The 15000-nt window shown below is 50.1% G+C and overlaps 1 protein-coding gene across 6 annotated transcripts in view; it reads left to right on the plus strand.

The window, feature by feature from the left end:
• Positions 1 to 15000, plus strand: part of LOC117737790 (transcription factor COE3-like) — a 192574-nt gene that overhangs the window by 45717 nt on the left and 131857 nt on the right. The window lies entirely within an intron of this gene.

The following is a 15000-nucleotide window of genomic DNA, read 5'->3' on the forward strand; positions in this document are numbered from 1 at the left end:
TATCGAACCTGTGGCCCCTCATTTACTGACAGAAGTTATTTACTTTAGTAGATTTAGTAAAAAGATTTAAACAGGAACAGCTTCCTTTTTCAGAGAGTTTCACAATAAAAGCGGTCGAAATGATATTAGGACAAACTGAAACTTTCTTTATGTGCAAACTTATATTTTAAATGAACAATTTTAAAATGTTTAATTCTTGCCTAAAATTCAAACAGGATCAAAAATATACAAATTGTCTCTTGACCAGCCTACATTTTTTATTCTGAAATAGGGACGTTTATGAACTATTTCACATGTAAATAAAACATTTGGCGTCTTTTCTATTAAAATACTTATTACTGAAAGTTATTACTCAACGGTCACTAAACTGCTGGGTACCAACTTTAACCGTAGTTTATATCATTTAAAAGAGCTCGGTGACTACAATTTACTGCCAGACTTAATGTTAAAACTACATTTCCCATCAGCTCTGTTTCCTCCTCTTCTGTAGAGAATGAATTGGAATTAATTTAGCTTCATCTGAAACAGTCGAGTCCTCTGACTTGTTTTTATTGTAATTCTTTTTAATTAATCGCCATTTGCTAAAAAGGAACTCCTGCACGCCGTTCAGAAGCTTCATGGCCTCCTGGGATCTACAAGCAGCAGGTTTTCTGTTGTTTTTATTCATTCTTTTACTTCTATCCTCGTAACAACACGTTTGCTTTGATTCATAAATTTGTGACAGCTGATCTCCAATCAGTTTGAGGACGTTTTGAAGCCTCCAGTTTGTCGTTTTGGTCGTCGCTATCTTGGGTTTTTGCAAAAATTAATAGGAAGTGACCGTATTAGGACTGAGGAGGAGTGTCTCTGGTGTCGACCTGTCAATCACCTTGTAGCCCCGCCCTAAAGCATCCCCTGCTTTATGGTCTGTTTGACTCTAAATGACCATAATTTACTAAATGAACATCATTCTGTATTGAAGAAGACTTGAAACTAGAGATTGAGACCAAAAACTAATGTTTACAATGTTTACTGAGAGTCATTTATATAGACTTCTATACAACCAGAGGAGTCGCCCCCTGGTGGTCAGGAGAGAATGCAGCTTTAACACATGAAGCATAGACTTCTATACAACCAGAGGAGTCGCCCCCTGGTGGTCAGGAGAGAGAATGCAGCTTTAACACATGAAGCGTAGACTTCTATACAACCAGAGGAGTCGCCCCCTGGTGGTCAAGAGAGAGAATGCAGCTTTAACACATGAAGCATAGACTTCTATACAACCAGAGGAGTCACCCCCTGGTGGTCAGGAGAGAGAATGCAGCTTTAACACATGAAGCATAGACTTCTATACAACTAGAGGAGTCGCCCCCTGGGGGTCAGCAGAGAGAATGCAGCTTTAACACATGAAGCATAGACTTCTATACAACCAGAGGAGTCGCCCCCTAGTGGTCAGGAGAGAGAATTCAGCTTTAACACATGAAGCATATACTTCTATACAACCAGAGGAGTCGCCCCCTGGTGGTCAAGAGAGAGAATGCAGCTTTAACACATGAAGCATAGACTTCTATACAACCAGAGGAGTCGCCCCCTAGTGGTCAGGAGAGAGAATTCAGCTTTAACACATGAAGCATATACTTCTATACAACCAGAGGAGTCGCCCCCTGGTGGTCAAGAGAGAGAATGCAGCTTTAACACATGAAGCATAGACTTCACTTTTCAGAAGACTCCCAGGATGCATTTCACCAGCATTCTTTGTAAAGAATAGAACAACAGTCGCATTTGTTTTGGGTGAAAATCACGTCAAGTAGCGGCTTCGAAACGGCAGCTTTGAGTCAAGTTTCAGCGTTGGGCCCTTTGGAGGGTTAACTCCATAGGGGGCTGGTGGTGGTGTGTGTGTGTGTGTGTGTGTGTGGGGGGGGGGGGGGGGGGGGGGTATCTGCCCCCGTGGACCCTTCCCAGCAATCGTAGTGTATTGATCGGGGCGAGCGAGGCCCATCGGAGCCGGCCAGATTAAGAGTATAGATTTACAATAAAAGCAGGACATTACTGGGCAGGCCGGAGAGAGAGAGAGATGGGGGAGGGAGAGTCAGTCAGAGGGGGAGAGGAAAGGCCTGGAGGTTGCCGCAGGGGGTTCTGGGTAATTTTGAGTGTGTGTGTGGGTGGGGGTCAACTGCTGCGACGTGATTTCAGGTTTATGTCGGTTATTGGAGGAGGCCGTTGTTAGGACGACGTGTTAATGGGGTTTTATTGGCGCCGACATGGACGGACGACCTGCTAGGGCAATGCATCATGGGTAAAGTGGGATCAGGTTGTACCGGCAGGCGTTTTATTTTGATGGTTGATTCTGATGGAGAGCGCAGCTGATAGAGGAGATTCTGTTCCAATATTTAACGTCTACGATCAATTTATTTTGTGTTTCTAGGTAACAAACGAGTTCTTATTGAACCTTTTGATACCGTCAATCATTCAAAATGAGCTTTTTGTGCGGAAACATTTTTCAAGTCGAAGGATTTTAAAAACGAAGAGACGGTGGAGTTCGCCTAGCAACAGGTGGGGCGGTGAATGAAGGAGACTGTCCAGGTGCATTGTGGGAAAAGCAGGGTCCAGTGTTATATCCACATTAGATTTGGATCGTTCTGTTTTTAACAAATAAAAAAACACTTTAATTAACCAGTTTTTAATTGCATTTAATTCATAGTTTGTTGGGCTGCAAACAACATTTAGCATTTTGTGAGAAAAACGTGTTCTTGTACTAAAACTCGTACTTTATCTTTATCGTCTTTTTCTTCTTTCTTTGTGTGGATTATTTTACCCGAAGATTTTAAAAAATGATGGATGATAAAAAAAAAGTCACGATATTCAGAACAATTAGAAAGATGGAGGCTTCAACCACAGCTTGCCTGCCGCCTCCCCAGTCCTCCCAGTCCTCCCAGTCTCCCAGTCCTCCCAGTCCTCCCAGTCCTCCCAGTCCTCCCAGTCTCCCAAGTCTCCCAGTCCTCCCAGTCTCCCAAGTCTCCCAAGTCCTCCCAGTCCTCCCAGTCCTCCCAGTCTCCCAAGTCTCCCCAGTCCTCCCAGTCCTCCCAGTCCTCCCAGTCTCCCAAGTCTCCCCAGTCCTCCCAGTCTCCCAAGTCCTCCCAGTCTCCCAAGTCTCCCCAGTCCTCCCAGTCCTCCCAGTCCTCTCAGTCTCCCCAGTCTCCCCAGTCCTCCCAGTCCTCCCAGTCCTCCCAGTCTCCCCAGTCCTCCCAGTCCTCCCAGTCCTCCCAGTCTCCCCAGTCTCCCCAGTCCTCCCAGTCCTCCCAGTCTCCCCAGTCCTCCCAGTCCTCCCAGTCCTCCCAGTCTCCCCAGTCCTCCCAGTCCTCCCAGTCCTCCCAGTCCTCCCAGTCTCCCCAGTCCTCCCAGTCTCCCCAGTCCTCCCAGTCCTCCCAGTCTCCCCAGTCCTCCCAGTCCTCCCAGTCTCCCCAGTCCTCCCAGTCTCCCAAGTCCTCCCAGTCTCCCAAGTCTCCCCAGTCCTCCCAGTCCTCCCAGTCCTCTCAGTCTCCCCAGTCCTCCCAGTCCTCCCAGTCCTCCCAGTCTCCCCAGTCCTCCCAGTCCTCCCAGTCCTCCCAGTCTCCCCAGTCTCCCCAGTCCTCCCAGTCTCCCCAGTCCTCCCAGTCCTCCCAGTCCTCCCAGTCTCCCCAGTCCTCCCAGTCCTCCCAGTCCTCCCAGTCCTCCCAGTCTCCCCAGTCCTCCCAGTCCTCCCAGTCTCCCCAGTCCTCCCAGTCCTCCCAGTCTCCCCAGTCCTCCCAGTCTCCCCAGTCCTCCCAGTCCTCCCAGTCTCCCCAGTCCTCCCAGTCCTCCCAGTCCTCCCAGTCTCCCCAGTCCTCCCAGTCTCCCCAGTCCTCCCAGTCTCCCCAGTCCTCCCAGTCCTCCGGACACGGATGCATTCGGTGTGAAGTTTGTGTGTTTTGCGGTTGTCGGATGTGTAAAATATAGATGGCGGCCGGACGGCCCGATGTCACACTGAATTATTCACACGATCACACGCTTTGAGCTCAACCCTCAGATTTCTCTTTGATTCGTTTCTTATTCGCTCTCCTTCAAATCCGAGAGAGAGAGAGAGAGAGAGAGAGAGAGAGAGAGAGAGAGAGAGAGAGAGAGAGAGAGAGAGAGAGAGAGAGAGAGAGAGAGAGAGAGAGAGAGAGAGAGAGAGAGAGAGAGAGAGAGATTTTTTGATTTTTACAAAACCTTTATTTTAGATGAAAAAAACGAATATACGAACAAACACACACATTGTAAACACATTAACTAAATAGAACAAATAAATCTGAGAGGTGGTCCCTCTCCGTCTCGTCCTCGTAGCAGAGAAACCACCGACACGCCTCCCAGTTCAGGACCGGCCACCTCTGTATGTCGGTCCTCTGGACGTCGGTCCTCTGGACGTCGATCCTCTGGACGTCGATCCTCTGGACGTCGGTCCTCTGGACGTCGGTCCTCTGGACGTCGATCCTCTGGACGTCGATCCTCTGGACGTCGTCCTCTGGACGTCGATCCTCTGGACGTCGATCCTCTGGACGTCGATCCTCTGGACGTCGATCCTCTGGACGTCGTCCTCTGGACGTCGATCCTCTGGACGTCGTCCTCTGGACGTCGATCCTCTGGACGTCGATCCTCTGGACGTCGATCCTCTGGACGTCGGTCCTCTGGACGTCGGTTCTCTGGACGTCGGTCCTCTGGACGTCGATCCTCTGGACGTCGTCCTCTGGACGTCGGTCCTCTGGACGTCGGTCCTCTGGACGTCGTCCTCTGGACGTCGTCCTCTGGACGTCGATCCTCTGGACGTCGATCCTCTGGACGTCGATCCTCTGGACGTCGTCCTCTGGACGTCGGTCCTCTGGACGTCGGTCCTCTGGACGTCGATCCTCTGGACGTCGATCCTCTAGACGTCGTCCTCTGGACGTCGATCCTCTGGACGTCGTCCTCTGGACGTCGGTCCTCTGGACGTCGGTTCTCTGGACGTCGGTCCTCTGGACGTCGGTCCTCTGGACGTCGGTCCTCTGGACCCCGGTCCTCTGGACGTCGGTCCTCTGGACGTCGGTCCTCTGGACGTCGGTTCTCTGGACGTCGGTCCTCTGGACGTCGGTCCTCTGGACCCCGGTCCTCTGGACGTCGGTCCTCTGGACGTCGGTCCTCTGGACCCCGGTCCTCTGGACGTCGGTCCTCTGGACCCCGGTCCTCTGGACGTCGGTCCTCTGGACTTCGGTCCTCTGCATTTAAAATATGCCTCAGACTCCTTAATCGCTTTACCGACAGTAACAGCGATCTTCCTCAACCTCGGTAAAACTCTTCACGGCCTTATTGGCCATGTGGAGCCGGATGGACTTAACAAGTCTCGGCAAGTCCGAGAAGTGATCCTCTATAAAGACCCTCTGGTTTTTAGTCCTACCTAGAAACCCTTTTAACTGGACCACCTCTGTCCCCCTACCCCCCACCTGCTGGACCACCTCTGTCCCCCTACACCCCACCTGCTGGACCACCTCTGTCCCCCTACACCCCACCTGCTGGACCACCTCTGTCCCCCTACCCCCCACCTGCTGGACCACCTCTGTCCCCCTACACCCCACCTGCTGGACCACCTCTGTCCCCCTACACCCCACCTGCTGGACCACCTCTGTCCCCCTACCCCCCACCTGCTGGACCACCTCTGTCATCCCGTCCTCCACTTTCTGGGCCACCTCTGCCCCTTCTCCTTCACCCTGTTGGGCCCCACCCGTCTCCCCCTGTCCTCCCTGTTCCTCCTGCCGGTCCCCTCCGACCCCCTCAGGACCCTCCTGGTTCTGTCCCTCAGGAGCCGCTTCACTAGAAGCGTCCCGCTCAGCTGACCTCTTACTTGGGCACTCCCTGGCCTGATGCCCCTCTCGTCCACACCGGAAACATTTCCCGTTTCCAGAGGTCACAAACAGCACATACTCAAAGTCCTCGACTCTGGTCTTGATCACGAGGTTGAGCTCCTCACTCCTGTTGGTCAGGACCATGAGGAGCTGCCTCCTGTGCGACAACACGTGCTTCTGCAGGGGAGACCTGCACCCCGAGGAGACCTTCCTCACCCCCGACACCACCCTCCCGTGCCTCGCCAGCTCTCCGAGCAACACCTCGTCCCTAATGAACGGGGGCACGTTGTCCACCGTGCCCTTCACCACGATGCCTCTCGCCGCCACCGTGCTCACCTTCTCCACGCTGTCGAGGAAGATCACGACCGCGCTGTTCATGCGGGCGGCGGACTTCACGCTGCCGTGACCCACCACCAGACTGCAGTCCTCCACCGCCAGACTGCAGTCCTCCACCGCCAGACTACAGTCCTCCACCACCAGACTACAGTCCTCCACCACCAGACTACAGTCCTCCACCGCCAGACTGCAGTCCTCCACCGCCAGACTACAGTCCTCCACCACCAGACTGCAGTCCTCCAGTCCTCCACCGCCAGACTACAGTCCTCCACCACCAGACTGCAGTCCTCCAGTCCTCCACCGCCAGACTACAGTCCTCCACCACCAGACTACAGTCCTCCACCACCAGACTGCAGTCCTCCAGTCCTCCACCGCCAGACTGCAGTCCTCCACCACCAGACTACAGTCCTCCACCACCAGACTACAGTCCTCCACCACCAGACTGCAGTCCTCCAGTCCTCCACCGCCAGACTGCAGTCCTCCACCACCAGACTACAGTCCTCCACCACCAGACTACAGTCCTCCACCACCAGACTGCAGTCCTCCAGTCCTCCACCGCCAGACTACAGTCCTCCACCGCCAGACTACAGTCCTCCACCACCAGACTACAGTCCTCCACCACCAGACTACAGTCCTCCACCACCAGACTACAGTCCTCCACCACCAGACTACAGTCCTCCACCACCAGACTACAGTCCTCCACCACCAGACTACAGTCCTCCACCACCAGACTACAGTCCTCCACCACCAGACTGCAGTCCTCCACCACCAGACTACAGTCCTCCACCACCAGACTACAGTCCTCCACGGAGCACGCGAAGCCCGGTGCAACTCTCAGGCCATGTCCCCGAGTCAACCAGCTGAGATCCATTAGCGCGTTAGCAGTGTGCTAACGCGCGCCGTCCGGCTGCACCAACACGCACACAACAAACCACCAAACCCCCTTGTGCACACAATAACCCCACACACACTACAACACACACTACAACACACACTACAACACACACTACAACACACACTACAACACACACTACAACACACACTACAACACACACTACCACACACACTACCACACACACTACAACACACACTACAACACACACTACCACACACACTACCACACACACTACAACACACACTACAACACACACTACAACACACACTACAACACACACTACAACACACACACACTACCACACACACTACAACACACACTACAACACACACTACAACACACACTACAACACACACACACTACCACACACACTACAACACACACTACAACACACACTACAACACACACTACAACACACACACACTACCACACACACTACAACACACACTACAACACACACTACAACACACACTACCACACACACTACAACACACACTACAACACACACTACCACACACACTACAACACACACTACCACACACACTACCACACACACTACCACACACACTACCACACACACTACAACACACACTACAACACACACTACAACACACACTACAACACACACACACTACCACACACACTACAACACACACTACAACACACACTACAACACACACTACAACACACACACACTACCACACACACTACAACACACACTACAACACACACTACAACACACACTACAACACACACACACTACCACACACACTACAACACACACTACAACACACACTACCACACACACTACCACACACACTACAACACACACTACAACACACACTACAACACACACTACAACACACACTACAACACACACTACCACACACACTACAACACACACTACAACACACACTACAACACACACTACAACACACACACACTACCACACACACTACAACACACACTACAACACACACTACCACACACACTACCACACACACTACAACAAGAAAAACAGACAAAAAACACCATTTACTCACCAGCTCACAACCTCCGACCGCTCAGAGAGAGAGAGAGAGAGAGAGAGAGAGAGAGAGAGAGAGAGAGAGAGAGAGAGAGAGAGAGAGAGAGAGAGAGAGGGGGGGGGGGGGTCAGAGGTCAAGTATCAGTCCTGTTTTTAGAGTCGTGTTTACTTTATGTGACCAAGACGAGAAACAAGAATAGCTCAGAGGAATGACTAACGCTGTGTGTGTGTGTGTGTGTGTGTGTCTGTGTGTTAGTGTTAGTGTGTGTGTGTTAGTGTGTGTGTGTGTTAGTGTGTGTGTGTTAGTGTGTGTGTGTTAGTGTGTGTGTGTTAGTGTGTGTGTGTTAGTGTGTGTGTGTGTTAGTGTGTGTGTGTGTGTGTGTGTGTGTTAGTGTGTGTTAGTGTTAGTGTGTGTGTGTTAGTGTGTGTGTGTTAGTGTGTGTGTGTTAGTGTTAGTGTGTGTGTGTTAGTGTGTGTGTGTTAGTGTTAGTGTGTGTGTGTTAGTGTGTGTGTGTTAGTGTGTGTGTGTTAGTGTGTGTGCGTTAGTGTGTGTGTGTTAGTGTTAGTGTGTGTGTGTTAGTGTGTGTGTGTTAGTGTGTGTGCGTTAGTGTGTGTGCGTTAGTGTGTGTGTGTTAGTGTGTGTGCGTTAGTGTTAGTGTGTGTGTGTTAGTGTGTGTGTGTTAGTGTGTGTGCGTTAGTGTGTGTGCGTTAGTGTGTGTGCGTTAGTGTGTGTGCGTTAGTGTGTGTGCGTTAGTGTGTGTGCGTTAGTGTGTGTGCGTTAGTGTGTGTGCGTTAGTGTGTGTGCGTTAGTGTGTGTGCGTTAGTGTGTGTGCGTTAGTGTGTGTGCGTTAGTGTGTGTGTGTTAGTGTGTGTGCGTTAGTGTGTGTGCGTTAGTGTGTGTGCGTTAGTGTGTGTGCGTTAGTGTGTGTGCGTTAGTGTGTGTGCGTTAGTGTGTGTGTGCTAGTGTGTGTGCGTTAGTGTGTGTGCGTTAGTGTGTGTGTGTTAGTGTGTGTGCGTTAGTGTGTGTGTGTTAGTGTGTGTGCGTTAGTGTGTGTGCGTTAGTGTGTGTGTGTTAGTGTGTGTGCGCTAGTGTGTGTGCGTTAGTGTGTGTGCGTTAGTGTGTGTGCGTTAGTGTGTGTGCGTTAGTGTGTGTGCGTTAGTGTGTGTGCGTTAGTGTGTGTGTGTTAGTGTGTGTGTGTTAGTGTGTGTGTGTTAGTGTGTGTGCGTTAGTGTGTGTGTGTTAGTGTGTGTGTGTTAGTGTGTGTGTGTTAGTGTGTGTGTGTTAGTGTGTGTGTGTTAGTGTGTGTGTGTTAGTGTGTGTGTGTTAGTGTGTGTGTGTTAGTGTGTGTGTGTTAGTGTGTGTGTGTTAGTGTGTGTGTGTTAGTGTGTGTGTGTTAGTGTGTGTGCGTTAGTGTGTGTGCGTTAGTGTGTGTGCGTTAGTGTGTGTGCGTTAGTGTGTGTGCGTTAGTGTGTGTGTGTTAGTGTGTGTGTGTTAGTGTGTGTGTGTTAGTGTGTGTGCGTTAGTGTGTGTGTGTTAGTGTGTGTGTGTTAGTGTGTGTGTGTTAGTGTGTGTGTGTTAGTGTGTGTGTGTTAGTGTGTGTGTGTTAGTGTGTGTGTGTTAGTGTGTGTGTGTTAGTGTGTGTGTGTTAGTGTGTGTGTGTTAGTGTGTGTGTGTTAGTGTGTGTGTGTTAGTGTGTGTGTGTTAGTGTGTGTGCGTTAGTGTGTGTGCGTTAGTGTGTGTGTGTTAGTGTGTGTGTGTTAGTGTGTGTGTGTTAGTGTGTGTGTGTTAGTGTGTGTGCGTTAGTGTGTGTGCGTTAGTGTGTGTGTGTTAGTGTGTGTGTGTTAGTGTGTGTGTGTTAGTGTGTGTGTGTTAGTGTGTGTGTGTGTGACCTCTGCCTCTATTTTCCAGAAACTTTCCTCTGTAGAAAAACGACAGTGTGTTTGTTTACGTTCAGAAGAAACGAAGAAGGCTCATCTAGGGTGTGTGTGTGTGCGTGTGTGTGTGTGTGTGTGTGTGTGTGTGCGTGCGTGTGTGTGCGTGTGTGTGTGTTGGGGGGGTTAGTAACCTGTCTGGGTGTCTCCATTAGGCCCCGGTGGAGCCGGGGGGCCTGCAGGGGCCCTCGGGGCTCCTTCAGGTTTGATGTGATCCAGGGAGAAGTGTTCATTGGCCACGGAGCAGAGGGGCGGAGCTTGAGCACAAAGATGGACGATGACTGTTTTAGTGCTGCAGCTTCACGTTTATTTTCATTATTATCAATGAATCTTTGTCTTCAGATTTTTCCCCCAAAACCAAAAGAGAAATAAAACTAAAAAACATTATTTATTATGAGGAAAAGTATTTTCCTAACACAAGTCAAATCGCTTCGTGTTAAAGCTTCGAAAGCCAACGAGGAAACAGAAACACGTTATAAACGGCTCAAAGATACTAGAACAGAAGTTTCCTTGCAGTGAACGAACCGACGTTCGGTGAAGGCCCTGAAGGCAGCGCGGTTAGAGTCCTGGTTCAGGGAGGACCAGAGCGGACCCCCCCTCATCAGCTGTTTCCTACTTCCTGTTGACTCCTAATTGGAGTGAGGGATTACATCACCACCTGCAGGTTCGTTAGCTGCCTGTCAGAGTGTCAACATCCAGCTGTGCTCAGCAGGACCCCCCCCTCCCCCTCCCCCCACCCCCCCACCCCCCCTTGACCCAGGGCTCACCGGGGGGATCATGGGAACTCTGGGAGTCCCCCTCCCCCTTCTCCCCTTGCTAGATCTCCCTCCCAGCATGCACCTCTCCCCCCTTGAGGCGAATCAGCGAGTTGTTACTTAATATCGCACCTCGTCCCTCTTTTTATTTAGCAACCCTCTCAACAGCTGATTGAAGTTCTGTTTCAATAAGACCTTTTTATTAATGTTTATTAATTTAATGCGCACAATAAGTTAGTCTTCCACGGAAGAAAAGATGACGACAGGAAGTAGGGGATGAAGACAGGAAGTAGTGGATGAAGACAGGAAGTAGGGGATGAAGACAGGAAGTAGGGGATGAAGACAGGAAGTGGTGGATGAAGAAAGGAAGTAGTGGATGACGACAGGAAGTAGTGGATGCGGGGATGAAGACAGGAAGTAGGGGATGAAGACAGGAAGTGGTGGATGAAGACAGGAAGTAGGGGATGAAGACAGGAAGTAGTGGATGACGACAGGAAGTAGTGGATGAGGGGATGAAGACAGGAAGTAGGGGATGAAGAAAGGAAGTAGTGGATGAAGACAGGAAGTAGTGGATGAAGACAGGAAGTAGTGGATGAAGACAGGAAGTAGGGGATGAAGACAGGAAGTAGTGGATGAAGAAAGGAAGTAGGGGATGAAGACAGGAAGTGGTGGATGAAGACAGGAAGTAGGGGATGAAGACAGGAAGTGGTGGATGAAGAAAGGAAGTGGTGGATGAAGAAAGGAAGTAGTGGATGACGACAGGAAGTAGTGGATGCGGGGATGAAGACAGGAAGTAGGGGATGAAGACAGGAAGTAGTGGATGAAGACAGGAAGTAGGGGATGAAGACAGGAAGTAGGGGATGAAGACAGGAAGTGGTGGATGAAGAAAGGAAGTAGTGGATGACGACAGAAAGTAGTGGATGCGGGGATGAAGACAGGAAGTAGGGGATGAAGACAGGAAGTAGTGGATGAAGACAGGAAGTAGGGGATGAAGACAGGAAGTAGTGGATGAAGAAAGGAAGTAGGGGATGAAGACAGGAAGTGGTGGATGAAGACAGGAAGTAGGGGATGAAGACAGGAAGTGGTGGATGAAGAAAGGAAGTGGTGGATGAAGAAAGGAAGTGGTGGATGAAGAAAGGAAGTAGTGGATGACGACAGGAAGTAGGGGATGAAGACAGGAAGTAGTGGATGAAGACAGGAAGTAGGGGATGAAGACAGGAAGTAGGGGATGAAGACAGGAAGTGGTGGATGAAGAAAGGAAGTAGTGGATGACGACAGAAAGTAGTGGATGCGGGGATGAAGACAGGAAGTGGTGGATGAAGAAAGGAAGTAGTGGATGAAGACAGGAAGTAGTGGATGAAGACAGGAAGTGGTGGATGAAGACAGGAAGTAGGTGGCCCCCATAGCAGGTGGCCCCTGGCCCGAATGCAGCTGAGATTAAAACTAGATGTCGGAGACGTCAGTTGTGAGTTTATTTCATCAAAGTTGTTTCAGTATTCAGGACGTCAACTCTCTCTCTCTGCTCAGTCTGAAGCTCGCTCGCCCTTCTTCCTCCTGTTAATCACTCGAGTGTTTTCCCAATTAAGAATGCACTGATAACCTTCCATCACACACACACACACACACACACACACACACACAGCAGTTTAATCAGGAATATGAGTGCGGTGTGGCTAATTAAGGACGACCCTCCGTGGGCTCCTGCCTCGCCAGCAGATGTGGGGGAGGGAAGAGTGTGTGTGTGTGTGTGTGTGTGTGCGTGTGTGCGTGTGTGAGTGTGTATGTGTGTGTGTGTGTGTGTGTGTGTGAGTGTGTTAGCAGACGTTTGTTTGGCTCCTCTGCTACTTCCTATCAGAGAAGCAGGTGATGATCACTGACGATCGGTTCGTTGTCACCGACGGTTACGGCCGCCATGTTGGAAGCTGATGGTCTGAACTCTCTTTGTGGTTTTTGTTTGTTTTTCTGGATATTTTGTTATTTTCTTTCTATTTTCATCTCTTTCTTACTGATGAATTAAAGCAGCAGCAGTTTGTACATTTTTAATATCGAGAGTTTTCTTGGTTGATGAGGGTTACGTTTAGAGAAAGATTCTTCTGGAAGTCGTGCACAGTAGAAATGAAAAATATTAAGAAAAAAAAATCACACCATATATTATAATTTTAATGTTTTTCAATGAAAATATGTATAATTATATAAAGATTAGTGTGTGTATGTGTGTGTGTGTGTGTGTGTGTGTGTGTGTGCGGTGTGAAGAAAGAAATGTGAGGCGGGCGAGTCCAGACACAACGACAGCAGGAAGTGAGATGGAGAGACAGGGGTGGGAGGGGGGGGGGTGGACAGGTTGGGGGAGGAGGTGCTGGTTGATGGAGGGGTGAGAATGAGACAGTTTGAAGAGGAGGGGGAGGGGGGTCAGAGAGGAGGAGGAGAGAGAGGAGGGCAGATTAAGAGGGTATTGATTTCTATATAAAGATGGGGGATGTGATATGGGGGAGGCAGAGGGGGGGTGTAGGAGGAGAGGAGGTCGCTAAGGGAGGAGAGACGAAGGTTCGGGTTACATAACGACCAAAACACCTGTCTGTCTGACTACCCATCTGTCTGCCTACCCGTCTGTCTGACTCCCCGTCTGCCTGACTCCCCGTCTGTCTGCCCGGACCTTCTTCAGTCTTGAGTGATGGTTGGAAGCTCTGGAAAAGCAAATGAGACAACAGGAAGTAGGTGATGACGACAGGAAGTAGGGGACGTTGACGGAATGTAGGGGGTGAGGTGATGACTAAAGGAAGTAGGTGACTAAGACAGGAAGTAGGGGGTGAGGTGATGACTAAAGGAAGTAGGTGACGTTGACGGAATGTAGGGGGTGAGGTGATGACTAAAGGAAGTAGGTGACTAAGACAGGAAGTAGGCGGTGAGGTGATGACTAAAGGAAGTAGGTGACTAAGACAGGAAGTAGGGGGTGAGGTGATGACTAAAGGAAGTAGGTGACTAAGACAGGAAGTAGGGGGTGAGGTGATGACTAAAGGAAGTAGGTGACTAAGACAGGAAGTAGGGGGTGAGGTGATGACTAAAGGAAGTAGGTGACTAAGACAGGAAGTAGGGGGTGAGGTGATGACTAAAGGAAGTAGGTGACTAAGACAGGAAGTAGGTGGTGAGGTGATGACTAAAGGAAGTAGGTGACTAAGACAGGAAGTAGGCGGTGAGGTGATGACTAAAGGAAGTAGGTGATTAAGACAGGAAGTAGGCGGTGAGGTGATGACTAAAGGAAGTAGGTGACTAAGACAGGAAGTAGGCGGTGAGGTGATGACTAAAGGAAGTAGGTGACTAAGACAGGAAGTAGGGGGTGAGGTGATGACTAAAGGAAGTAGGTGACTAAGACAGGAAGTAGGGGGTGAGGTGATGACTAAAGGAAGTAGGTGACTAAGACAGGAAGTAGGCGGTGAGGTGATGACTAAAGGAAGCAGGTGACTAAGACAGGAAGTAGGGGGTGAGGTGATGACTAAAGGAAGTAGGTGATTAAGACAGGAAGTAGGGGGTGAGGTGATGACTAAAGGAAGTAGGTGACTAAGACAGGAAGTAGGGGGTGAGGTGATGAATAAAGGAAGCAGGTGACTAAGACAGGAAGTAGGGGGTGAGGTGATGACTAAAGGAAGTAGGTGACGTTGACGGAATGTAGGGGGTGAGGTGATGACTAAAGGAAGTAGGTGACGTTGACGGAATGTAGGGGGTGAGGTGATGACTAAAGGAAGTAGGTGACTAAGACAGGAAGTAGGCGGTGAGGTGATGAATAAAGGAAGCAGGTGACTAAGACAGGAAGTAGGGGGTGAGGTGATGACTAAAGGAAGTAGGTGACGTTGACGGAATGTAGGGGGTGAGGTGATGACTAAAGGAAGTAGGTGACTAAGACAGGAAGTAGGGGGTGAGGTGATGAATAAAGGAAGCAGGTGACGTTGACGGAATGTAGGGGGTGAGGTGATGACTAAAGGAAGTAGGTGACGTTGACGGAATGTAGGGGGTGAGGTGATGACTAAAGGAAGTAGGTGACTAAGACAGGAAGTAGGCGGTGAGGTGATGAATAAAGGAAGCAGGTGACTAAGACAGGAAGTAGGGGGTGAGGTGATGACTAAAGGAAGTAGGTGACGTTGACGGAATGTAGGGGGTGAGGTGATGACTAAAGGAAGTAGGTGACTAAGACAGGAAGTAGGGGGTGAGGTGATG

The sequence above is a fragment of the Cyclopterus lumpus genome, chromosome 10, assembly GCF_009769545.1.
Source record: "Cyclopterus lumpus isolate fCycLum1 chromosome 10, fCycLum1.pri, whole genome shotgun sequence".
NCBI lineage: Eukaryota > Metazoa > Chordata > Actinopteri > Perciformes > Cyclopteridae > Cyclopterus > Cyclopterus lumpus.